The sequence below is a fragment of the Bombina bombina genome, chromosome 1, assembly GCF_027579735.1.
Source record: "Bombina bombina isolate aBomBom1 chromosome 1, aBomBom1.pri, whole genome shotgun sequence".
In the NCBI taxonomy this organism is placed as follows: Eukaryota; Metazoa; Chordata; class Amphibia; order Anura; family Bombinatoridae; genus Bombina; species Bombina bombina.
This window is the reverse complement of record NC_069499.1, coordinates 731,053,110-731,080,018: the sequence shown is the minus strand read 5'-3', so window position 1 is coordinate 731,080,018 and position 26,909 is coordinate 731,053,110.

Below are 26,909 nucleotides of genomic sequence, written 5' to 3'. Positions count from 1 at the left end.
GGCAACGCCTGATTTAGTCTACAGTATAACCACAACTTCTTTATCAACCTCAGTACAAGAACCCAGTAAACCTGTTAATATCACTAATACTTTAAATATAAGCTGTACTAATAAGCTGTTAGATACTAATCGAACTCAGCTCATATTACGTCTAATTCAGCCTGAAACTAGAATTGAATACATATGCCAAATAATGGCAATAATGGTTGGAATGTTAGCTTAAATTAACCTTGTGATTTTCGTGGCACTAGTTTGATTGATTAACGAATTATATTATCACACACAAAGTTGAGGTCGAATTCAGACTTCTTTCAATAAATGGACACAATCCTTGAATGAATGACAAATAAATATCATGATATAATAATATTGGCAAATATATCGATATTAGTTCTCAGATCATTATCTACCCAGACTACGAATTTAATCCCAGCTTGCTTGCAGCAAGCGAGGTGAACAAATATAAACTAGCGAGTATTATTGGTCATATTTCAGATCACTTATCACTGTGATACTATACAGGCCTAATCATTAATTACAGTGATCAGACCTAACATTTATTACACTGATCAGGGTACTGGAGTGTATTTTAAATTGTTTGTGAAATAACCTATCTAGGTTTTTTAATTTTTATAATAAAGGTTATATTTTAACAATCCTGTTTGGGGTATTCCGTCCTTTAGTTCAGGGCCCAGAGTGCTAGAAGTGCATACTTTGGGAACTGTGGTATCCTATATATCCAGTTTCTGTTTGTGTTTAGAATAATGTTTATTACAATAATATACATAGTTACAAAAAATTCTGCAATAGAATTCTAGAAACATTTACACTCTTCTAAGCTCCTCTCAGCCTAAGTAGGTTTATTATTTAACAAAGGATACCAAAATAACAAAGCAAATTCAATTACAGCAGTAAAATGGAAAATTGCTAAAATTGCATGCATTATCTAAATCAAGCAAGTTGGTTAAGTGAAACACTCCTTTCTAATATTGTAAAGTTTTATTACTGTTATCAATCAACACTTGTTACTGTTTGTCTAGAGGGTGTACAGATTATTCTAGCAGAGAACCAAGATGTCACCACTTCTTGGTTCTCTGCTGGAATAATGGAGAGGAAATAAAATCCCTCCATATTATACATGTTGCTAGGGTTGCCAAGTGTCCAGTATTTAACAGGACAGACCTCTATTCCAGCAGGCTATCTAGAAAAATCAATGCAAAATGTAATAAATATTTTCTCCTGAGTGTCAGTTCAATTTTATGCCACTGTGCATATCAAATATTTTCCAGAAGCAGTGAAACTGTGAGATGTGGGGCCTTTCTCCTCTGACAAGATCCTAGAAGATAACAAAGTGTGTTATGGACAGCGCTAAAAAGCTTAAACATAACCACAACCACAGTAAAAGTCTAGAATGTATAATTTAATAAATATTATTTAATGAAATATCAAATATACAGTAAGTAATTAAAATGTCATATACTAGTTGCTATATATAATAAAATGTCAGTGACCGGTCACATAATACTAAATTAATATTATCATAAATCAGCTACAAATTGCTAGATGCAAATAATCTTACAATTGCTGCAAACTGTTAATGTCCTGAAATAGCTAGAAAATAGCTAATAATAACTATTGCTGTAAATGGAAATTAATTGAAACAAGTAGCAACTAAAATTACAATGTGGTAAAACAGAATACAATAAGGTGGTCCGTGATATACAATATCACCATGCACTGAACCTTGAAAGATCAGTCTTAGAAACAGTTAATAAATCCCTTACGACAGATCTGACAGTGTATCTTGCAGTCAGAACTCCCACTATACAGGTATAAGGGAAACGTGAGATGTATAAAAAAAGAGGTTGTGTAGTATCTTTCCAATATGAAGCTGTCTCAGTCTTTTAGTGTTAAGACACTTACTGTAATCCTCAGATGTACCTCCGTCTCTTACCCGCCTTGTTCAGTGGTTTTAATTTGCACACCTCTGTCTCCGTGTGTTGTTCCGCTTCAATTGCGGGATGCAGTGTTACAGTCTTAACAATAAAAGACTGATCTTTCAAGGTTCATAATATAAATTCTAGACTTTTACTGTGGTTGTGGATATCTTTAAGCTTTTTTAGCGCTGTCCATAACCCACTTTTTTATTGTTATATTCACTACAGTTTTTTGGGGAAAGCTGTTTACTTGTACAGCTTAGATTACCACTGGGGTAGCGCTGTGGGACTCCTGTTAACAAGATCCTAGATGATACCTCAGAAGTAGACATGTGCGTTTTGTTTCGTTCCGAATTTAAATTCGGACAAATTTGTCAAATTCGGATCAATTCGAATTTCCGAATTACCATAGCACCGAATCTAACGAATAAATCTGAATAAGTTTGGATTTATTCGTAACATTCGGATGGCCATGGACTTATCACAATCACACTAGTATTGTACTGTATATTCGGTTATATCACTCTGCTATGGGATGCACCTAATATTACAGTACATAATACTAGTCTAATACACAGCACATCCCACCTAACACATACCGAACTTCTGAATTTACTAATCGAATCTGAACCAAATACATCCGAATACATCCAAATTTATTCGGATCCGAATTAACCCGAACGAATCCGAAACAAATGCATTTGAATGTATCTGAATTCGAATGATCCGAAAACGAAATTCGAAAACATCCGAATTGATCTGAAACGAACCGAAACAATTTTTTTTCGTGCGACACAAGTACTACTTAGAAGTATTACAAAGCTCATCAGGGATTGCTAAGGCAATTTTTATCTTGGGAACTGAGCATCTCATTAAAGGGAGTTAACTAATAGCTTTATATTAAGGAGAGACTATTCACTTTACAATATAATGCTCAGTAAACTAAGCTGATGATTTCTCTCTACAACTGAGTTGTTGAAAAAACGAGTTTGTGATGTGAACTTATTAAAAACTGGTGAAAAGGATGCTTGAAAGATATAAAAGATATGCTGAAGGATTGTATAATGTGTGAAGAGTGTGTAAAGGCATAAAAGTAATGCTGTAAAATTGTGTGTGTGAAATTGGTATGAAGTAAAAGCTTAAATCTATGCCAGTCTGGATGATGTGCGTACTATATTGAATAACATGAACATCTAATTGTTTTATGGGTATATGTGGCAGAAGGATAGTGTGTGCTGAGTATGATCACCTAGACTCACTATGAAGAAAAAGAAAAATGAAACTGTACCAATTTTAAAACTGTATTTGCTAAAGTGTGATTGTCACATTCCACATCGTTTTTCTGTCTTGGAAAATCTAGTAAATCTGAAATAAACCATAAGAAAAAGGATGTCTCACAGTTCCAATAAGGAAATATATGTCCAAATATCTATCCTGTGATCTTCATATTAATCACAAATACCTGGATGCAATAAATTCTGATGGACTGATGTTTCGCGTAGACAGCTATTATGATTGTTATTTCCTAATAAAGATCTAACGGCTAGATTTGGAGTTTTGTCCGGTAACGACCCGAAAAACTAACCGCGGCTTTTTTCTGGCCGCACCCATAAAAATAACTCTGGTATTGAGAGTCCATATATGTCAGCGTTAGGCTCCAAAAAAGGAGCGTAGAGCATTTTAACGCAGGCTTCAACTCTCGATACCATGAGTTGCTTCGCAAGCGGCCAGCCTCAAAAACGTGCTCGTGCACGATTCCCTTCATAGGAAACAATGGGGCTGTTTGAGCTGAAAAAAAAACAAACACCTGCAAAAAAGCCGCGTTCAGCTCCTAACGCAGCCCCATTGTTTGCTATGCGGTAACCCTTCCTACGTCTGCACTTAACACTCTAACATGTACCCCGAGTCTAAACACCCCTAACCTTACACTTATTAACCCCTATTCTGCCACCCCCGCTATCGCTGACACCTGCATATTATTTTTAACCCCTAATCTGCCGCTCCGTAAACCGCCGCTACTTACATTATCCCTATGTACCCCTAATCTGCTGCCCTAACATCGCCGACCCTATATTATATTTATTAACCCCTAATCTGCCCCCCACAACGTCGCCTCCACCTGCCTACACTTATTAACCCCTAATCTGCCGACCGGACCTGAGCGCTACTATAATAAAGTTATTAACCCTAATCCGCCTCACTAACCCTATCATAAATAGTATTAACCCCTAATCTGCCCTCCCTAACATCGCCGACACCTAACTTCAATTATTAACCCCTAATCTGCCGACCGGAGTTCACCGCTATTCAAATAAAATGTATTAATCCCTAAAGCTAGTCTAACACTAACACCCCCCTAAGTTAAATATAATTTAAATCTAACAAAATTAATTATCTCTTATTAAATAAATTATTCCTATTAAAGCAAAAGTACTTACCTGTAAAAAAATCCTAATATAGCTACAACTTAATTATAATTATATTAATATCACTTCAGAAACTACTCTAAATACCGGAGTTAGAAAGATCCCATTGAAAAGATAGTATACGCAATTGACGTAAGGGGATCTGCGGTATGGAAAAGTCGCGGCTGAAAAGTGAGCGTTAGACCCTATTTTGGAGTGACTCCAAATACCGGCGGTAGCCTAAAACCAGCGTTAGGAGCCTCTAAAGCTGGTTTATCGACGGCTAACGCCAAACTCTAAAATCTAGGCCTAAGAGATTAAATGTAAAAATGGGTCACATATTATGGAAGACTAATACAGGATGATTTTATTGGTGAAGCTTTTTCTCATTTGATGGTTTTTTTTTTTACAATAAGCTAGTTTGGTTAATCAAAAAGAGTTATTGTTAAAATGAGTAGACAACCATCTCTTAAATAAGAAATTTTAGTAATTTTAAAATAAATTTAATACAACAAAGTCACAAATTGTTTTTCAATTAGATTGCTACATAAAGTGTCAAATGACAACAAATGAAAATGTATCTTGAGAAAGTGAATTGATTCTAAAATGTAAACCTCAAAGTTAGAATGAATCAAATGTTTGTTTATCATGTTAGTAAAAATAACAAACAAAATCCCTTTTTGCATTCTGTGCGTTTGTATTTTTTAGGTATATCTGAACTAGGCCTCATGATCTGCTAAACAAAACAACATATAAGGCTACAATTATTATTAAGGAGAGGAGGCTGGTTCGGAGCCTTGCAGTACAGGCTTGCTGATGTGAGCCTAACTTACCGAAAGTTAAAAATTAACAGTTGGATCTCAATATTATCCACTTCTTATACGTTTATCCTCATCATTATAATGTTTGGTGAATATATATCTCTCTCTTAATTCTTGCAAAACAATATTTTCAACTATAATTAAACTACTGTGCTTGAATTGTGCTTAAACAGTCATTACTTCTTAAAGGGATACGAAACCAACATTTTTTCTTTCATGGTTCATATCGAGCATGCGGTTTTAAACAACTTTCTAATTTACTTCTATTATTAAATGTTCTTTGTTCTCGTGATATCTTTTTTTTTAAATCAGGGATGTAAGCTCAGGAGCCTATTTCTGGAGCACAATATGGCAGAAATTTTGCAAGAATGTTATCCATTTGCAAGAGGACTAGATGACAGCATTATTTCCTGCCATGTAGTGCTCCAGATGCCTACTGAGGCAAATTTGATAATAGAAGTAAATAGGAAACTTTTTTTAAATGGTATGCTTTGTCTGAATCACAAAAGACTTTTTTTAGGTTTCATATCCCTTTAAAAGTGATAGCAAAGTCAAAATGAAACTTGCATGATTCAGAGCATGTAACTTTAAGACACTTTAAATTCACTTTTATTTCAAATGTTGCTTCGTTGTCTTGGTATTATTCCCTAGACCTAGTGGGAGCTGCTGCTGATTGGTGCCTGCAGCACATTTGTCTCTTGTGAATTGGCTAACTAGATGTGTTCAACTAGCAGCCAGTAGTGCAATACTCTACCTTCAGCAAAAGAAAACAAGATAATAAAGCAAATTTGATAATAGAAATAAATTGGAAAGTTGTTTAAAATGTGTTTTATCCAAATCTTGAAAGAAAATTTTGTGGTTTACTGTCCCTTTTAAATTGATTCTTTATCCTTTTAAATTTGTATTGTTTTCCCTTATAATTTTACTTGTATGTTAATATTATCACAATGTTACCAGACATTCAGTGATTGGTTATTTGTTGTCATACTAAACCTATTTTTTTTTTTTTCTTTGATGTTTCAGATAGAGCAACAATTTTAAGCAACTTTCTAATTTACTCCTACTATCAATTTTTCTTTGTTCTTTTGCTATCTTTATTTTAAAAAATGAATTTAAAGCTTAGGAGCCAGCCCGTTTTAGGTTCAGCACCCTGGAAAGCGCTTGCTTATTAGTGGCTACATTTAGCAAACCAATAAGCAAGCATATCCCAGGTTCTCAACCAAAATGGGTTGGCTTTTAAAGGGACACTATACCCAAACATTTTTTTTCATGACTAAGGTAGAGAATATAATTTTAAACAACATTCCAATTTGCTTCTATTACCTAATTTGCTTTATTGTTTAGATATACTTTAACAAAGAAATAGCAATGCACACAGTGAACCAATCACAGGAGGCATCTATGTGCAGCTACCAATCAGCAGCTACTAAGCATATCTAGATAAGCTTTTCAGCAAAAATATAAAGAGAATGAAGCAAAATAGATAATAGAAGTAAATTAGAAAGTTGATTATAATTTTATGCTTTTTCTAAATCATGAAAGAAAAAATGTGGGTTTCATGTCCCTTTAACCCCTTAATGACCGGACCATTTTTCAATTTTTCCTTACCCTTATGACAATGGCTATTTTTACATTTCTGCAGTGTTTGTGTTTATCTGTAATTTCCTCTTACTCATTTACTGTACCCACACATATTATATACTGTTTTTCTCGTCATTAAAATGGACTTTCTAAAGATACCTTTATTTTCATCATATCTTATAATTTTACTAAAAAAAAATTATAAAATATGAGGAAAAAATTAAAAAAAAACGCACTTTTTTTCTAACTTTGACCCCCAAAATATGTTACACATCTACAATCACCAAAAAACACCCATGCTAAAGTTATCTAAATTTTTGTCCTGAGTTTAGAAATACCCAATTGTTTCATGTTCTTTGCTTTTTTTGCAATTTATGGGCAATAAATACAAGTAGCACTTTGCTATTCTCCAAACCACATTTTTTTCAAAATTAGCGCTAGTTACATTGGAAACCTGATATCTGTCAGGAATACCTGAATATCCCTTGACATGTATGTATATATTTTTTTTAGAAGACATCCCAAAGTATTGATCTAGGCCCATTTGGTATATTTCCTACCACCATTTCACCGCCAAATGCGATAAAAAAAAAAAGTTCACTTTTTCACAAAATTTTGTCCACAAACTTTAGGTTTCCCACTGAAATTATTTACAAACAGCTTCTGCACCTAGTGTATTCAGTGTCCACTACAGTCCCTGAAGTACTCCATCTGATCTCTGCTGTAAGGACCACACCCCAAAAAGCCCTTTTTAGGGCTAGAACATCAGTCTGCTTTTTTTTTTCCTGTGTAATTGCCAGTTGCCTGCCAGAGTGTGTCAGGCTCACAGCGTATACTGTGCCCACCTTGCCCAGTGCCACCACTCATATCTGGTGTAACAGTAGTAGTACATTTAAAAAAAAAAAAAAACTTTTTTGACTGTGAAATAATAGCAGACAGCTGCCAGTACCCAGATGGCCGCCAATAAGGCAGATGGGGAGGGTTAGAGAGCTGTTTGCGGGGGATCAGGGAGGTTGGGGGCTAAAGGGGGATGCCTACACACAGCATATGTAAATATGCTATAAAAATTTAAAAAAATGTAAATACCTTTTATTTTAGTATTGGCAGAGTTTCTGCCAGTACTTAAGATGGCATGGACCAATTGTGGGGGTGGGGGAGGGAAGGAGCCTGTTTGGGAGGGATCAGGGGGTCCTGATGTGTTAGGTGGGAGGCTGATCTCTACACTAAAGCTAAAATTAACTCTGCAAGCTCCCTACAAACTACCTAATTACCCCTTCACTGCTAGCCATAATACACACGTGATGCGCAGCAGCATTTAGCTGCCTTCTAATACCAGAAAGCAACGCCAAAGTCATATATGTCTGCTATTTCTGAACAAAGGGGCTCCCAGAGAAGCATTTAAAACCATTTGTGCCATAATAGCACAAGCTGTTTTGTAAATAATTTCAGTGAGAAACCTAAAATTGCGAAAAAAAATTAAGTTTTTTTAAAATTTGATCGAATTTGGCGGTGAAATGGTGGCATGAAATATACCAAAATGGGCCTAGATCAATACTTTGGGTTGTCTACTACACTACACTTAAGCTAAAATTAACTCTGCAAGCTCCCTACATGCTACCTAATTAACCCATTCACTGCTGGGCATAAAACACGTGTGGTGCGCAGTGGCATTTAGCAGCCTTCTAATTACCAAAAAGCAACGCCAAAGCCATATAAGTCTGCTATAATGGCATGTCTGGCACACAGTTTTGGGGCAAGGGTCCATCTGACCACTGATACCTGGTCTGCAAAGCATGGTCAGGGCAGGTATATCACCTACACTGCGCACTGTGAAGCGTTACACTACCTGAACGATACAACATCATACCTGATGTTTTAAAGCACGTTATTCCAAACAATTTAGGAATTTATGCCCTTTATGGATTAAAACCAGCCTATGCATCAACTATGTAATTTTCCATGGGAGTTTTGCCATGGATCCCCCTCCGGCATGCCACAGTCCAGGTGTTAGTGCCCTTTGAAACAACTTTTCCATCACTATTGTGGCCAGAAAGAGTCCCTGTGGGTTTTAAAAATTTCGCCTGCCTATTGAAGTCTTATGGCGGTCGCCCAGTTCGCCGGTTCCGTCAAACTTTTGTGGAAGTTCGAGTTCTCCTGTTTGCGAACCCAAATTTTTAGGTTTGCGACATCACTACCTGTCAATTAATAAAGTGTGGAGGGAATACAGAAGTTTTGTATAAGAACACTGACATATGTATTTTTCATATGTGTCCCTTTTTAAAGCGGCAATCTGCTCACCCTAATGAAGATAGATTACCATATCAGAAGAGTTTAAACTATATTAAAACAGATTAAGACCTTGAAAAAAAATATTATGTATCAGATGAGACAAAATAGAGTTTAATTTTCACATTAAAGATTTTTGGAACTGATAATGTGAAAACTAATGTAATGCATTTTCACAAACTAAACACAACTCTGTGATGTGCATGTAGTCATAATACCAAATTGAATTTAGCCATTAAAGACTGGTATTACTGGGTTTAACTTACTCCTTTGTACTTCTAGTACTTTTTATGTGTTTGTTATAAATTAATTTCTTTATCATCTGGTGTGGTTAGCTCTATCACAAAGGCAATTCACTGGTCCTTTAAATGTGGTTTTTAATAGCGTCTGATGAAGGGGAAGGTTTACCTGAAATGTCACACTTAAAGGACCAGTGAGTGCGTGCCTTTTTGGTTTCTATATTACCTCTAATATATATATGATAATCCTATCATGTGTTCTTTAACTTTTCAAGCTTTGAGAATCCACAATTTTAAATTAAAGGGTAATAGAATGGGGTAAAATAAACAATGACAGTGTACTGCAAAGTTATTTTATTATGCAAAATTAATTACAATCATGTTTACTGCACCTTTAAAGGGACAGTATACACCAAATTTCATTTCACTGCATGTAATAGACACTACTATAAAGAATAATATGTACAGATACTGATCTAAAATCCAGTATAAAACTTTTAAAAACTTAGCATAGAATCTACCAATTTAGCACTGTTGATGAGATTAGTCCTGAAACACCCACTGAAAGGGGTTGAGAGCAGACCCTCCCCAGCATATGAATAGACCCGTTATTCAAGCAGAAGCAATGTGATGTCTGTATACGTCAGTATACATCTAAAACTTTGGGGCTTGGTTAGGAGTCTAAAAATCAGCACAATGTTATTTAAAATAAGCAAAACTATACATTATTACAAAAACACTCCCAGATGGGCCTATATAAATTGATCACCTACAACACATTTATGCAAGAAGAAAAATCTAGCGTACATGTCCCTTTAACATACATAACTATGCAACCCTCTGTCAATGAGTGTGAGGGATAGCGAGCAGTCAAGAATGAATTCATTCAAATGCATTTTGGAGAACGATGTTTCTACCTGAGTCTTAAAGGGATATTAAAATAATGTTTTATATACATAGACATATATCACTTATTGCAAAAGATCTACTTAAAAAAGAAACTGTTTAAAGGCATTTTGTTAGCAATTTTTCCTTGTTTTGCAGTCCTGGTACAAAACTCCCTTAAAAAGACCTCTTGAGTATTGCTAAATGCGAACAGCCTGACCTATGAATAATTGGAGGCCCAGTGTCAGGAACACTAGTTCCATACTTTATCCCTTGGATGTGCAAAAACCCTTCCACTGTTTTAGAGTTATAATATTGTAAAGGGGCAGATCAATATTGTGATATGCCTTCCCGGTTTGTGACATGAATTGGATTTTAGATTGGGAATGTGTTAAGTAGAGAGCTTGTTCAATAGTGATCCTATCTGAAGATTACTCTGGGTTTTGTGAGGTCATTTAATGACTGTTAAATGCAGTAGAATTGCCTAATCAATAAACGTAGTGTATAGTAAAAAGAGTAGTAGATTTTTTTTTTCTGGACAAATGTCAATGTTTGGTCATTTTTCCTTCCTACTGCACTCTTGTGGACTGCCATCAACCAATCACAAAATGCATATATGTATATACTGTGAATTCTTAGCACATGCTCAGTCGCAGCAGGTGCCTCAGAAGTGTGTGTATAATTTGAGTGCACATTTAGAATGAAATTACAAAGTTGTTTAATATTGTGTGCTCTATAATTGGATGGTGTTTTGCAGGTTCCATAGAAGCTGTAGCCATGAAGATCTCTATGGGCATTGCTATGGACTGTGAGGATAGTATGTGTGTGGTGATATTTAGGTTTGAGTTTTGGATAACAGCTATATCTTGTACTCTATGACCTATTCTTAATTATGTCAGGTTTGAGTCATTCTCTAGCTTTATTTCTAAATAGGTGCTCATAGTATCAGTTGTTTGTCAGCTTTTAGTGATGAAGAGGCACTTAGCTATGGATTTTATGTTCAAAAATGTTGCTCCCATGTTAATCCTCTATTGCACCAAGCTTTTTATTATTGACTTAATGATATTTATGTATTGTAATGTATGCGTATGTACTGCCAGATTGCTTAAGCAGGTAAAATTAGGTCATGACATTCTCGGTTCCAGACATTGAAGGGTGATGCATACTTACCATACTTATTTATAAAGATGAATGATATAAAAATTAGTTAAACAGTCTATCTATTATCTACCTGATTATGCAAGGTATGGGTTACAAAAACACCTTAAAGGGACAATCTACTTAAAAAATTTTATTGTTTAAAAAGATAGATAATCCCTTTAGTGACCATTCCCCTTTTTTACATAACCAACATTGTTATATTAATATACTTTTTAACTTGTGTTTGCCTTGTATCTAAGCCTCTGCAAACTACCCACTTATTCCAGTTCTTTTGATAGACTTGCATTTTAGCCAATCAGTGATGACTCACAAATAACCCCCACGGGAGTGAGCTCAATGCTATCAATATGACACACATGGACTAGCATTGTCTAACTGTTAAAAACTGTCAACAGAGATAAGAAGGGACCTTCAACATCTTAGGAATTAGCATATGAGTCTACCTTGATTTAGTTTTTAACTAATAATACCAAGAGAACAAATTAAATTTGATAATTAAAGTAAATTGAAAAAGTTGTTTAAAATTGCATACCCTGTCTGAATCATGAAAGTTTATTTTTTATTAGATTGTCCCTTTAAATCATTTCACCATGTGGCTTTATTTAAACCCGTTTGCTTGGCATACAAAACAAGAGCATGACACTTATAATTGGTCAGTCTTTTACCTTCCTAAAGGACCATAAATACAGTAAAATTGCATGATCATCAAATAATAAAAAGACAATGCAAAGGCACTATTCTGTAATTAGTTAAATTTTCCTTCCTTCTGCATCATATGACAGCCTTCAGCCAATTACAAAATACATGAAAGTATATACTATACAGGGAGTGCAGAATTATTAGGCAAATGAGTATTTTGACCACATCATCCTCTTTATGCATGTTGTCTTACTCCAAGCTGTATAGGCTCGAAAGCCTACTACCAATTAAGCATATTAGGTGATGTGCATCTCTGTAGTGAGAAGGGATGTGGTCTAATGACATCAACACCCTATATCAGGTGTGCATAATTATTAGGCAACTTCCTTTCCTTTGGCAAAATGGGTCAAAAGAAGGACTTGACAGGCTCAGAAAAGTCAAAAATAGTGAGATATCTTGCAGAGGGATGCAGCACTCTTAAAATTTCAAAGCTTCTGAAGCGTGATCATTGAACAATCAAGCGTTTCATTCAAAATAGTCAACAGGGTCGCAAGAAGCGTGTGGAAAAACCAAGGCGCAAAATAACTAGCCATGAACTGAGAAAAGTCAAGCGTGCAGCTGCCAAGATGCCACTTGCCACCAGTTTGGCCATATTTCAGAGCTGCAACATCACTGGAGTGCCCAAAAGCACAAGGTGTGCAATACTCAGAGACATGGCCAAGGTAAGAAAGGCTGAAAGACGACCACCACTGAACAAGACACACAAGCTGAAACGTCAAGACTGGGCCAAGAAATATCTCAAGACTGATTTTTCTAAGGTTTTATGGACTGATGAAATCAGAGTGAGTCTTGATGGGCCAGATGGATGGGCCCGTTGCTGGATTGGTAAAGGGCAGAGAGCTCCAGTCCGACTCAGACACCAGCAAGGTGGAGGTGGAGTACTGATTTGGGCTGGTATCATCAAAGATGAGCTTGTGGGGCCTTTTCGGGTTGAGGATGGAGTCAAGCTCAACTCCCAGTCCTACTGCCAGTTTCTGGAAGACACCTTCTTCAAGCAGTGGTACAGGAAGAAGTCTGCATCCTTCAAGAAAAACATGATTTTCATGCAGGACAATGCTCCATCACACGCGTCCAAGTACTCCACAGCGTGGCTGGCAAGAAAGGGTATAAAAGAAGAAAATCTAATGACATGGCCTCCTTGTTCACCTGATCTGAACCCCATTGAGAACCTGTGGTCCATCATCAAATATGAGATTTACAAGGAGGGAAAACAGTACACCTCTCTGAACAGTGTCTGGGAGGCTGTGGTTGCTGCTGCACGCAATGTTGATGGTGAACAGATCAAAACACTGACAGAATCCATGGATGGCAGGCTTTTGAGTGTCCTTGCAAAGAAAGGTGGCTATATTGGTCACTGATTTGTTTTTGTTTTGTTTTTGAATGCCAGAAATGTATATTTGTGAATGTTGAGATGTTATATTGGTTTCACTGGTAAAAATAAATAATTGAAATGGGTATATATTTGTTTTTTGTTAAGTTGCCTAATAATTATGAACAGTAATAGTCACCTGCACACACAGATATCCCCCTAAAATAGCTATAACTAAAAACAAACTAAAAACTACTTCCAAAACTATTCATCTTTGATATTAATGAGTTTTTTGGGTTCATTGAGAACATGGTTGTTGTTCAATAATAAAATTAATCCTCAAAAATACAACTTGCCTAATAATTCTGCACTCCCTGTATATATTGCACATGCACAGTAGGAGCTGATGCCTCATAAAGCATATAAAAATATTGTGCATATTTTGATAATGGAAGTGAATTGTAATGTTGTTTAAAATTGTGTGCTCTATCTGATCATGAAAGGTTACTTTTGACTTGAGTCCATAAAGACTACTAAATGAAGTGAATTAAATTTGAGATGACTATAAAATTGCCCCACATTATAGAGACTGATGTTAGGAATTGTTAGCATGACTAGCGCCATCTTGTTCTTGGCTGCCATTTTGTCTTAGGCATCCATCTTGTCTAATGAATCTTTTATTATAGCAGTTATTATGTAGTGAGAAATATGCTGATGTTAGTAAGAATTTTATTAGTAATATTGGCCTTGCAAAGGTTCCTGGCAGGACGCCTGGAAGTCCGTTATCTAGGTAAGAGGCCCAAACGACCTTGCTTTAAGCTGAAATAGGCGCACAGATGTATTTTCGTTACTATTATAAGAAACACTCCTTCATACTCCTCTTTCTCTCATATATTTTAATAACCTTCTTTTGTTCATGAAATATGGTATGATATGACGCAGTCATAACTTGTCATCAAGTTAACCCTGTATGCTGTAATTGTTGGCTATAAGACATGTTGTGTGTCTTTCAATAAACAGAATTGTTTTTAGACTCATTGCTGCGTGGTCTGAATTCTATTCTCGTGGATATCCTCATCAAATACAGTCATTTCCAGCTGATAAGGTGTGTTCGAGGCCAAGCCCTGACTGACACGGCCCCCCTCTGAAAACAACATCTAACAATTCTGGTGTCAGCTCGTGGGATTTGCACTGAGTAAGTAGTTTTACTCTACTTTCCCTCTGTGAATCTGAACCTAAATTTATTTTTGGTAATAGATGTTGGTTATATATGATAAAGGGTTAAGGGGTTCCTGCGGTGGAGGCACAGGTTTTCAGAGGTTAAAGACCTGCTGGCAGTTGTGATAACCCCTCCAGGCAGGTTAAAAGTCCTGTGCTGGTTTAGACAGGTATTGTAGTCCTGTCTGGTGAAGCGCGCAAGATAAAAATTAGCATCCATTTGACGGGAGGTTATCAGTCCCCCGGGCAAGTTGGCATCGCTGTGTTGTGATGAGTGAGTCTCATCTGTGTTGAAGTTATCCCTATATACAGTCCTATAGTAGAGTTTTTTGTTACTGGATTTGAACTGATTTTTGATGCTTTGCTTGCATGCTTTTAATTGCTGCTTAGAGAATATTAAGTGACTGTACATTTTAGCATTGCTGCTCTTATTGTGCATGTAAAAATGGGGTCTGCTCATAGCAAAATATTGATAATAATGCATACAGAAAATATGTAGGAGATTACATATTTACGGCTAGATTTGGAGTTTGGCGGTAAAAGGGCTGTTAACGCTCCGCGGTTTTTTTCTGGCCGCACCATAAATTTAACTCTGGTATCGAGAGTTCAAACAAATGCTGCGTTAGGCTCCAAAAAAGGAGCGTAGAGCATTTTTACCGCAAATACAACTCTCGATACCAGAGTTGCTTACGGACGCGGCCGGCCTCAAAAACGTGCTCGTGCACGATTCTCCCATAGGAAACAATGGGGCTGTTTGAGCTGAAAAAAAACCTAACACCTGCAAAAAAGCAGCGTTCAGCTCCTAACGCAGCCCCATTGTTTCCTATGGGGAAACACTTCCTACGTCTGCACCTAACACTCTAACATGTACCCCGAGTCTAAACACCCCTAGCCTTACACTTATTAACCCCTAATCTGCCGCCCCCGCTATCGCTGACCCCTGCATTACACTTTTAACCCCTAATCTGCCGCTCCGTAAACCGCCGCCACCTACGTTATCCCTATGTACCCCTAATCTGCTGCCCTAACATCGCCGACCCCTATGTTATATTTATTAACCCCTAATCTGCCCCCCACAACGTCGCCGACACCTACCTACACTTATTAACCCCTAATCTGCCGAGCGGACCTGAGCGCTACTATAATAAAGTTATTAACCCCTAATCCGCCTCACTAACCCTATCATAAATAGTATTAACCCCTAATCTGCCCTCCCTAACATCGCCGACACCTACCTTCAATTATTAACCCCTAATCTGCCGACCGGAGCTCACCGCTATTCTAATAAATGTATTAACCCCTAAAGCTAAGTCTAACCCTAACACTAACACCCCCCTAAGTTAAATATAATTTTTATCTAACGAAATAAATTAACTCTTATTAAATAAATGATTCCTATTTAAAGCTAAATACTTACCTGTAAAATAAATCCTAATATAGCTACAATATAAATTACATTATATTATAGCTATTTTAGGATTAATATTTATTTTACAGGTAACTTTGTATTTATTTTAACCAGGTACAATAGCTATTAAATAGTTAAGAACTATTTAATAGTTACCTAGTTAAAATAATTACAAATTTACCTGTAAAATAAATCCTAACCTAAGATATAATTAAACCTAACACTACCCTATCAATAAAATAATTAAATAAACTACCTACAATTACCTACAATTAACCTAACACTACACTATCAATAAATTAATTAAACACAATTGCTACAAATAAATACAATTAAATAAACTATCTAAAGTACAAAAAATAAAAAAGAACTAAGTTACAGAAAATAAAAAAATATTTACAAACATAAGAAAAATATTACAACAATTTTAAACTAATTACACCTACTCTAAGCCCCCTAATAAAATAACAAAGACCCCCAAAATAAAAAATTCCCTACCCTATTCTAAAATACAAAAATTACAAGCTCTTTACCTTACCAGCCCTGAACAGGGCCCTTTGCGGGGCATGCCCCAAGAATTTCAGCTCTTTTGCCTGTAAAAAAAAACATACAATACCCCCCCCCCAACATTACAACCCACCACCCACATACCCCTAATCTAACCCAAACCCCCTTAAATAAACCTAACACTAATCCCCTGAAGATCTTCCTACCTTGTCTTCACCATCCAGGTATCACCGATCCGTCCTGGCTCCAAGATCTTCATCCAACCCAAGCGGGGGTTGGCGATCCATAATCCGGTGCTCCAAAGTCTTCCTCCTATCCGGCAAGAAGAGGACATCCGGACCGGCAAACATCTTCTCCAAGCGGCATCTTCTATGTTCTTCCATCCGATGACGACCGGCTCCATCTTGAAGACCTCCAGCGCGGATCCATCCTCTTCTTCCGACGACTAGACGACGAATGACGGTTCCTTTAAGGGACGTCATCCAAGATGGCGTCCCTCGAATTCCGATTGGCTGATAGGATTCTATCAGCCAATCGGAATTAAGGTAGGAATATTCTGATTGGCTGATGGAATCAGCCAATCAGAATCAAGTTCAATCCGATTGGCTGATCCAATCAGCCAATCAGATTGAGCTCGCATTCTATTGGCTGATCGGAACAGCCAATAGAATGCGAGCTCAATCTGATTGGCTGATTGGATCAGCCAATCGGATTGAACTTGATTCTGATTGGCTGATTCCATCAGCCAATCAGAAAATTCCTACCTTAATTCCGATTGGCTGATAGAATCCTATCAGCCAATCGGAATTCGAGGGACGCCATCTTGGATGACGTCCCTTAAAGGAACCGTCATTCGTCGTCTAGTCGTCGGAAGAAGAGGATGGATCCGCTGGAGGTCTTCAAGATGGAGCCGGTCGTCATCGGATGGGGGGGGGGGGGGGGGGGGGGGGGGGGGGGGGGGGGGGGGGGGGGGGGGGGGGGGGGGGGGGGGGGGGGGGGGGGGGGGGGGGGGGGGGGGGGGGGGGGGGGGGGGGGGGGGGGGGGGGGGGGGGGGGGGGGGGGGGGGGGGGGGGGAAGATAGAAGATGCCGCTTGGAGAAGATGTTTGCCGGTCCGGATGTCCTCTTCTTGCCGGATAGGAGGAAGACTTTGGAGCACCGGATTATGGATCGCCAACCCCCGCTTGGGTTGGATGAAGATCTTGGAGCCAGGACGGATCGGTGAACCTGGATGGTGAAGACAAGGTAGGAAGATCTTCAGGGGATTAGTGTTAGGTTTATTTAAGGGGGTTTGGGTTAGATTAGGGGTATGTGGGTGGTGGGTTGTAATGTTGGGGGGGGGTATTGTATGTTTTTTTTACAGGCAAAAGAGCTGAAATTCTTGGGGCATGCCCCGCAAAGGGCCCTGTTCAGGGCTGGTAAGGTAAAAGAGCTTGTAATTTTTGTATTTTAGAATAGGGTAGGGAATTTTTTATTTTGGGGGTCTTTGTTATTTTATTAGGGGGCTTAGAGTAGGTGTAATTAGTTTAAAATTGTTGTAATATTTTTCTTATGTTTGTAAATATTTTTTTATTTTCTGTAACTTAGTTCTTTTTTATTTTTTGTACTTTAGATAGTTTATTTAATTGTATTTATTTGTAGCAATTGTGTTTAATTAATTTATTGATAGTGTAGTGTTAGGTTAATTGTAGGTAATTGTAGGTAGTTTATTTAATTATTTTATTGATAGGGTAGTGTTAGGTTTAATTATATCTTAGGTTAGGATTTATTTTACAGGTAAATTTGTAATTATTTTAACTAGGTAACTATTAAATAGTTCTTAACTATTTAATAGCTATTGTACCTGGTTAAAATAAATACAAAGTTACCTGTAAAATAAATATTAATCCTAAAATAGCTATAATATAAATTACATTTATATTATAGCTATTTTAGGATTAATATTTATTTTACAGGTAAGTATTTAGCTTTAAATAGGAATCATTTATTTAATAAGAGTTAATTTATTTTGTTAGATAAAAATTATATTTTATTAGGGGGTGTTAGTGTTAGGGTTAGACTTAGCTTTAGGGGTTAATACATTTATTAGAATAGCGGTGAGCTCCGGTCGGCAGATTAGGGGTTAATAATTGAAGGTAGGTGTCGGCGATGTTAGGGAGGGCAGATTAGGGGTTAATACTATTTATGATAGGGTTAGTGAGGCGGATTAGGGGTTAATAACTTTATTATAGTAGCGCTCAGGTCCGCTCGGCAGATTAGGGGTTAATAAGTGTAGGTAGGTGTCGGCGACGTTGTGGGGGGCAGATTAGGGGTTAATAAATATAACATAGGGGTCGGCGATGTTAGGGGCAGAAGATTAGGGGTACATAGGGATAACGTAGGTGGCGGCGATTTGCGGTCGGAAGATTAGGGGTTAATTATTTTAAGTAGCTTGCGGCGACGTTGTGGGGGGCAAGTTAGGGGTTAATAAATATAATAGGGGTCGGCGGGGTTAGGGGCAGCAGATTAGGGGTACATAAGTATAACGTAGGTGGCGGTCGGCAGATTAGGGGTTAAAAATTTTAATCGAGTGGCGGCGATGTGGGGGGACCTCGGTTTAGGGGTACATAGGTAGTTTATGGGTGTTAGTGTACTTTAGGGCACAGTAGTTAAGAGCTTTATAAACCGGCGTTAGCCAGAAAGCTCTTAACTCCTGCTTTTTTCAGGCGGCTGGAATCTTGTCGTTAGAGCTCTAACGCTCACTGCAGAAACGACTCTAAATACCAGCGTTAGAAAGATCCCATTGAAAAGATAGGCTACGCAAATGGCGTAGGGGGATCTGCGGTATGGAAAAGTCGCGGCTGTAAAGTGAGCGTTAGACCCTTTAATCACTGACTCCAAATACCAGCGGGCGGCCAAAACCAGCGTTAGGAGCCTCTAACGCTGGTTTTGACGGCTACCGCCGAACTCTAAATCTAGGCCTTAATGTCTACAAAATGTTAACAGTTTCTATTAAGGACAGAAACATTTCAGGCAGAGACATCCACTCAAGAAAGCGAGAGGGATCATAAAAAACTGTCAGCACTGCTGTGTAGATTTAAAGAGAAAACTTCCTCTGTGTTAAAGAATGTTGTGGGCATAGAGGGGGGGCCACTGAGCGCACACACCAGAGCACATATTCAGAGAACAAAAAAAAAAAAAGAGGATGTTTTTATCCTGTTTGAAATGTGTTTTTCTCAATTTGTGGGAAAATGGCCATTTCATGCAGATTCGGACACTTTCAAATACATTTTAAATTTGGTGGAAAGTTAATCTCATTGTATTTTTATATGTCTTTGGGATGCTATGAAATATATGTTTTCCTGAGAAGGAAAGAAAAAAAAAAGGGAGTGAATTTCTGGTATGTGAGATGAGATGAGCTTGTGTGTGTATCGCTGTAAAAATTACCTTGATGCGCCGACGTTGTAGTGAGGTATTTGAAGTTTGATTGTCATAAGCATGTTTTTAAGTATGTGTGTTATTAATAGCAGTTTTTAGTTTTAAGTGATAATTGTTGTATGCAAATAAAAAAAAACTGTCCACCTGTTGCAGCATATAAATATATTGTTTTTGCAAGTGAACTAATTAAGGGATTTGTGAATGCGGATGATTGAGTGACTTGCGGTCATGCTGGTAAATGAAAAAAAATTAACAGGTTGATTCAAGTATGTTGTGTTTGCAAGATTTGTGCAAGGAATTAGTGGAAAAGATAAAATAAGGTTATAGGCTGTATATCATTAAATTTATCTAAAAGTATTTGGGTCCGTTTCTCTTGCAAGTAAATTAATGCAGTAGAAGTGTTAATAGAAATGGGTATTATTTATGCTGTGATGGCTCTCATTTAAATATGCAGGTCATGATACAGTACAGAAGTAGAATTTTTGTGGTAAATAATACACATTTCCTAAATCCTGGCTAGGGTATACATATGTAATTTACGTGATAAATGGTTAGTCCTTAAAGGGACAGTACACTGTAACATAGTTTTGATATTAAGGTATTTTCAATGGCTTGTTATACAAGCTGAATAGTTTAAAATGTAGGAGAAGTTGCATTGTGATTTATTTGTATATATGAAGTAAATTGCAATGGGTTGAATTTCAGATAATAAGTATATTTTATTGTGTTCCTTATCTTATATTTGTCTGTAAAACCGAGCTTATGGCTTAGACAGAGCAATGGAAAATTGTAATTTTATTATTTAAAGGACCAGTTCACTCATGTGAAAGGAGTTCATGAGCAGCAATAGCACTGTATTAGCAGTTTGCAAAATATATTTTTTGAGACCTTTCTTTATATTATTCTTTTTAAATCTGCCGTTTAGATAGCAGATATTTACGCAGTGTAACTTAATTCCTTTGTAATGCAAACTGAATGATAAATTGCCTGCAATCTTGGTGTTGCAATCTGTGAGACTAGCGGAAAAGAAAAAAAAAGAAGAGAAAAAATTTAAAGGGATACAGGCAAACTGATATAAAATCTGAGATTTTAAAGAAATATTTACAGAGAGAGAAAATGAGGTTTACTGTAAGCCTAACACTAGTATATTTAACTATGTCAGCAGTTTCAATTAAAGATATTTTTTAATTGGGTAAAATGTCCCTTTAACTAGCCTGCACCCCACTGTGAGTGGTTTTTTATGCTGGCTGTGTTTGCTTAGGCTATTTAATGAACGTCAGTATACATTTTTTATTATAAGGCCAATGGATCATTGGGAACAATTTAAAGGGGATTTTTTTAGACAAACTATCCTTTTTAATCTATTTGTGTAAATTATTATTATTATTATTATATATTCTTTAGTAGAAAGCTTATTTTTTGTTATATGCAATTGTTATATCTAGCTAGAGAGTTGCAAAATGGTGAATATCAAATTATAAAACAAAGTTGAATCAAATAATTGTGTATTTATTAAAATTTGGTTATGTAAAAGTATAGATTCCAGAGCTTTTCACAAATTATTTGTGCCACACCTGATTTATTTAACAGTGGATTTGCATGGTGCATGCGGGCAGGGGCTATATAGAACAGTGGCTGTACCATTATTTTCTGATCTTTCCCAAAATAGGGTACTTAGATGTTTGTGTGTTCATTTGTAAATTTATGGTTCAGGATTTTATTTGTAAATATGCAACTGGAGTTTATTGATCATCTGCAGTGATTGCCTTATTAGTGTGATCTCATAGTATTGTGCATGGTAGAATTTGCAGAACTAGGTATAGATGGTTCTTATAGATTTTAATTATTTGTAGTGTTTTGCGAGTGCTGTGTTTCAGTGAATGTAAGTAGCTGTGTTGAATTTCAGGTTAATTGTGGTTGTTTAAAGTTTGTGTCGGCTGTTAATTTTGTTTTAGGAATGGACAATTGTTTTAAATGTTTTCTAAGAGATTGTTATGTTTTTCTCTTTTGTGACTGCATGTGGAAGCGTGCTGTATGAATGGCATATTGAATAGTGCGGTGTTTGATTTTGCTTGCTATTGAAAATAGTATTCTGCATGCATGAGTGGAGTGCATGATTTGTCTTTTAGTTTATTGTTATTTGTTTGTGTGCCACATGGATGTTTCACGCAAACAAGGGAAATATTGATGAGTATTGATGAGTATCTTTATGTGATTTGGGTGATTATTATTTTAAGTAAGAAAGTGAACCTAAAATGTTTTTATTTTTCTATTTTGTTCTTAACACAATATTTGTATTTGCAGGATGAGATCATGAACTGTATCCAGAGAAAGACACTAACTGAATTATTTTTGAGTTTTTCATATTTAGGTAAAATCTGTACAGATAAAATTCCATAGTGCACTCTCCAAAAATTGAGATTGAATGCAAGTAAACCTTTTAAAGAAAGAAAGAAAAATGAAGATAAAAGACCTTTTCAAGCTTGTTTTAACCACCATACTGCAGTAAAAGTTGCTGACTATATTTGGATCCATTCTTCATTGCATGCTGGTACCAGCCCCAGAACTGGACTCTGGGTAATCTATGACTGTTTCCTATGATGTGTGTCTTCAAAACATAAAGACTATCCTTCTCTGGACTGTGCCTTGCCGGTTGATATTGAGGACCTGTTATGCTGTTACAGGGTCAACCAATTAAATTAGGGGAGTATTGTTTTAACTTGTTTGCTTATATTGCTTGTTTTGTATGCTCTTGTATTTGTGTTATTTTTGTTGATCATATTAGTTATAAGAAGTCATATAGTTTTGTCCACAGAAAAGTATGCCTTATTGGTATTAGTGCACATTGTGATTTATGTACTTAACAAAGTAACCCTTTAGATAAGCGTAACTCTAAACCTTGCAGTATTGTAACCTATTGAATGGCCCACTGAGTATAGAATATGTTTGACCTTTATAGTTTAAAGAAAATGCTGCATTATCAGAATATTTTAGACCCCACCCTATGGAATGCAATGAGGACATGTCTCAGCTAGAAATGTATATTAATATACAGATAAATATTTGTTTAGGGAGTAGCATAATTATAGTTATATTGATGGTATATTTTCTACCTACCATGGTCTTATTGGAGCTATGTTATGAAAGCAAATGTATTTTTCCCTTTATTAATTGGTATGGTATCTGCAATTTGAATTTTGTAATTCCAGATGTTTGTCAATGAAAGGAATTATCTTACCATAAAGATGTGTTTACCTTTAAAAGATTTTGTAGTTTTAAATGATGTTATGATTGTATTCTTTCCTCATACAGCAGTAAGAGAGAATTTAGGTTGCATAAAATAATTAGTAAACTAGCAGTGTTTATATCAGATGAGATAGTTGACTATTAGGATCATAGTTGGAGAATTATAAACATTACAGATAGTAGGTTTGCAGAATAAAGCAACACTAGGTTATTTGTTTTAGTAGTTCTAAGAGAAAGTGTAAAGAAATTCATTTTAGAGAAAATATTTTTATTGACTGTTTTATTTTTTCATTTTTGTTACAGGCAGACCTTAGCATAAGTTTTAGCATAGCCATTCAGCCTCTTGCTGAAGTCTAGCAGTTTTCACTTGCTAAGTATTCATGAAGTATCATTTAAATTGTATAGAGAAGCTGTGAATTATTCTCTGTAAAAGTATCAATGTATTTAGTTTGTATTATATATCACAATGTTTGTTTTGTTTTAAATGACATAGGATGAGTTAAGCTAAAGGAATTGTGATGCTTAAAAAAGATGAAAGAAGTTTTATTTGGACATAATTGTGATTGTATTGGGGTGTGTACTCATCTTGTGCTGTTTTGTTTCCTTCTGACTCGAGTGTCTGATTGCTATGGGGATCACTGGCTACCTTGTCTACCCCATGAACAAACCATCAGACTTCCAGCATCTACCTTTGGAAGAACACTGGATAAGCACCCCTACTGCAAATGAACTGTATTAAAGCAAAGTGTCTGAAGAAGGTGGAGCGCTCTAAGAGGAAAAAGATTGTTCTTAAAGTGATCAGAGGCCACCTAGAGATATTTGTGCTGTTACCATGTCATGCTTTACTGTGGAGAATGAGCTGTTGGACATATTGGGGGTGCTAGCAATGCAGGTGGAGAAATAAAAGATGCAGCGTTGTTTGGGGGTAGATAGGGGACTGGTTGGGTCTTTGTGCAGATAGACCGGTAGTTTGGAGATGCTGGGAGGTAGACGGGAGTATTGGAGAGGTCGCACCTATGTGCAGTGACAAATTGTGCCCTATTAGCCTATAAAATTATACCACGATATGTGAATATCTTTTCTCTATAGTATTCTCACATAGAGTCCTGTTACCGTAGTATTAGGCTCATACTGTTGTTAAAGGCTTTACTAATTTTCTGCGCCTTTCTATTTTTGTGTTATTCTGTTAGAATAAATGGGTGGTATGTTAGGAATTGTTAGCATGACTAGCGCCATCTTGTTCTTGGCCACCATTTTGTCTTAGGTATCCATCTTGTCTAATGAATCTTTTATTATAGCAGTTATTATGTAGTGAGAAATATGCTGATGTTAGTAAGAATTGTATTAGTAATATTGGCCTTGCAAAGGTTCCTGGCAAGACCCCTGGAAGTCCGTTATCTAGGTAAGAGGCCCAAACGACCTTGCATTAAGCTGAAATAGGCGCACAGATGTATTTTCATTACTGTTATAAGAAACACTCACTCCTCTTTCTCTCATAAATTTTAATAAGCTTCTTTTGTTCATGAAATATGGTATGATATGATGCAGCCATAACGTGCCATCAAGTTAACCCTGTATGCTGTAATTGTTGGCTATAAGACATGTTTTGTGTCTTTCAATAAACTGATAAGGTGTGTTCCAGGCCAAGCCCTGACTGACACAGTCCCCCTCTGAAAACGACATCTAACAACTGAGTTTCTGTATAATATAATCCAGCAGTGCAAAGATCATTTATGTGTAATCATAATCCAGATACTCAATTTTTTAAGACAGCAATGTATGTTCTGTTTCTATAAAGTCACCATAGATGTTCAAAATCCCGGGCACGTTCCCATATACGGCGCAGGTTTCGGCGCAAGCGTGGGAACCTGCGCTGCCCATAATTTCACCTCGCACATCGGGGTATTACATATACCCCGCCAGCAGTTCCTAAAGTGCTATAAGTCTGATAAACTAGCGATGTCCAGAAATGAGCATAACTACAAATTTCTGGAGTCGCTAGTGACTTACGGCACTTTAGAAACTGCCCACAACACAATTAACCTATTTAAATATTAACCCCTAAACTACCATAGCCCACATAGGCTATTAAATGTATTAACCCCTAATCTGCCGCCAACGTCGCCGCCACTATAATAAAGTTATTAACCCCTAAACCTAAGTCTAACCCTAACCCTAACACCTCACTAACTTAATATTATTTAAATAAATAAATCAAAATAAAATTAATATTATTAACTAAATTATTCCTATTTAAAACTAAATACTTACCTATAAAATAAACCCTAAGATAGCTACAATATAATTAATAATTACATTGTAGCTAGCTTAGGATTTATTTTTATTTTACAGGCAACTTTGTATTTATTTTAACTAGGTACAATAGCTATTAAATAGTTATTAACTATTTAATAGCTACCTGGTTAAAATAATTACAAATTTACCTGTAAAATAAAACCTAACCTAAGTTACAATTACATCTAACACTACATTATCATTAAATTAATTAAATAAATTTACTACAATTACCTAAAATTAAATACAATTAAATAAAATAAACTATAGTACAATAAACAAACACTAAATTATAGAAAATAAAAAAAATTACAAGAAGTTTAAACCAATTACACCTAATCTAAGCCCCCTAATAAAATTAAAAAGCCCCCTAAAATAAAAATAAATCCCTACCCTATACTAAATTACAAATAGCCCATTAAAAGGGCTTTTTGGGGGGCATTGCCCCAAAGTAATCAGCTCTTTTACCTGTAAAAAAAAGAAATACAACCCCCCCAACATTAAAACCCACCACCCACACCCAACCTTACTCTAAAACCCACCCAATCCCCCCTTAAAAAAAAACTAACACTACCCCATTGAAGATCACCCTACCTTGAGCCATCTTCAACCAGCTGAGCAGAATTCTTCATCCGATCCGGGCACAAGTGGTCCTCCAGTCGGGCAGAAGTCTTCATCCGATCCGGGCAGAAGAGGTCCTCCATCCGGGCAGAAGTCTTCATCCAAGCAGCAACTTCTATCTTCTTCCATCCGATGAGGAGCAGCTCCATCTTGAAGACATCCGACGCGGAGCATCCTTCCTGGCCAATGGACTAACAACGAATTAAGGTTCCTTTAAATGACATCAAACAAGATGGCATCCCTTGGATTCGGATTGTCTGATAGGATTCTATCAGCCAATCGGAATTAAGGTAGGAAAAATCCTATTGGCTGATCCAATCAGCCAATCGGATTGACCTCGCATTCTATTGGCTGTTCCAATCAGCCAATAGAATGCAAGCTCAATCCTATTGGCTGATTGGATCAGCCAATCAGATTGAACTTCAATCCGATTGGCTGATTGCATCAGCCAATAGGATTTTTCCTACATTAATTCAGAATGGCTGATAGAATCCTATAAGCCAATCGGAATTCAAGGGACGACATCTTGGATGACGTCATTTAAATGAACCTTCATTCGTCGTTAGTCCGTCGGCCAGGAAGGATGCTTCGCGTCGGATGTCTTCAAGATGGAGCCGCTCCTCGTCGGATGGAAGAAGATAGAAGATGCCGCTTGGATGAAGACTTCTGCTCGGATGGAGGACCTCTTCTGCCCGGATCAGATGAAGACTTCTGCCCGGCTGGGTGAAGACGGCTCAAGGTAGGGTGATCTTCATGGGGGTAGTGTGAGGTTTGTTAAGGGGGGATTGGGTGGGTTTTAGAGTAAGGTTGGGTGTGGGTGGTGGGTTTTAATGTTGGGGGGGGAGTTGTATTTCTTTTTTTACAGGTAAAAGAGCT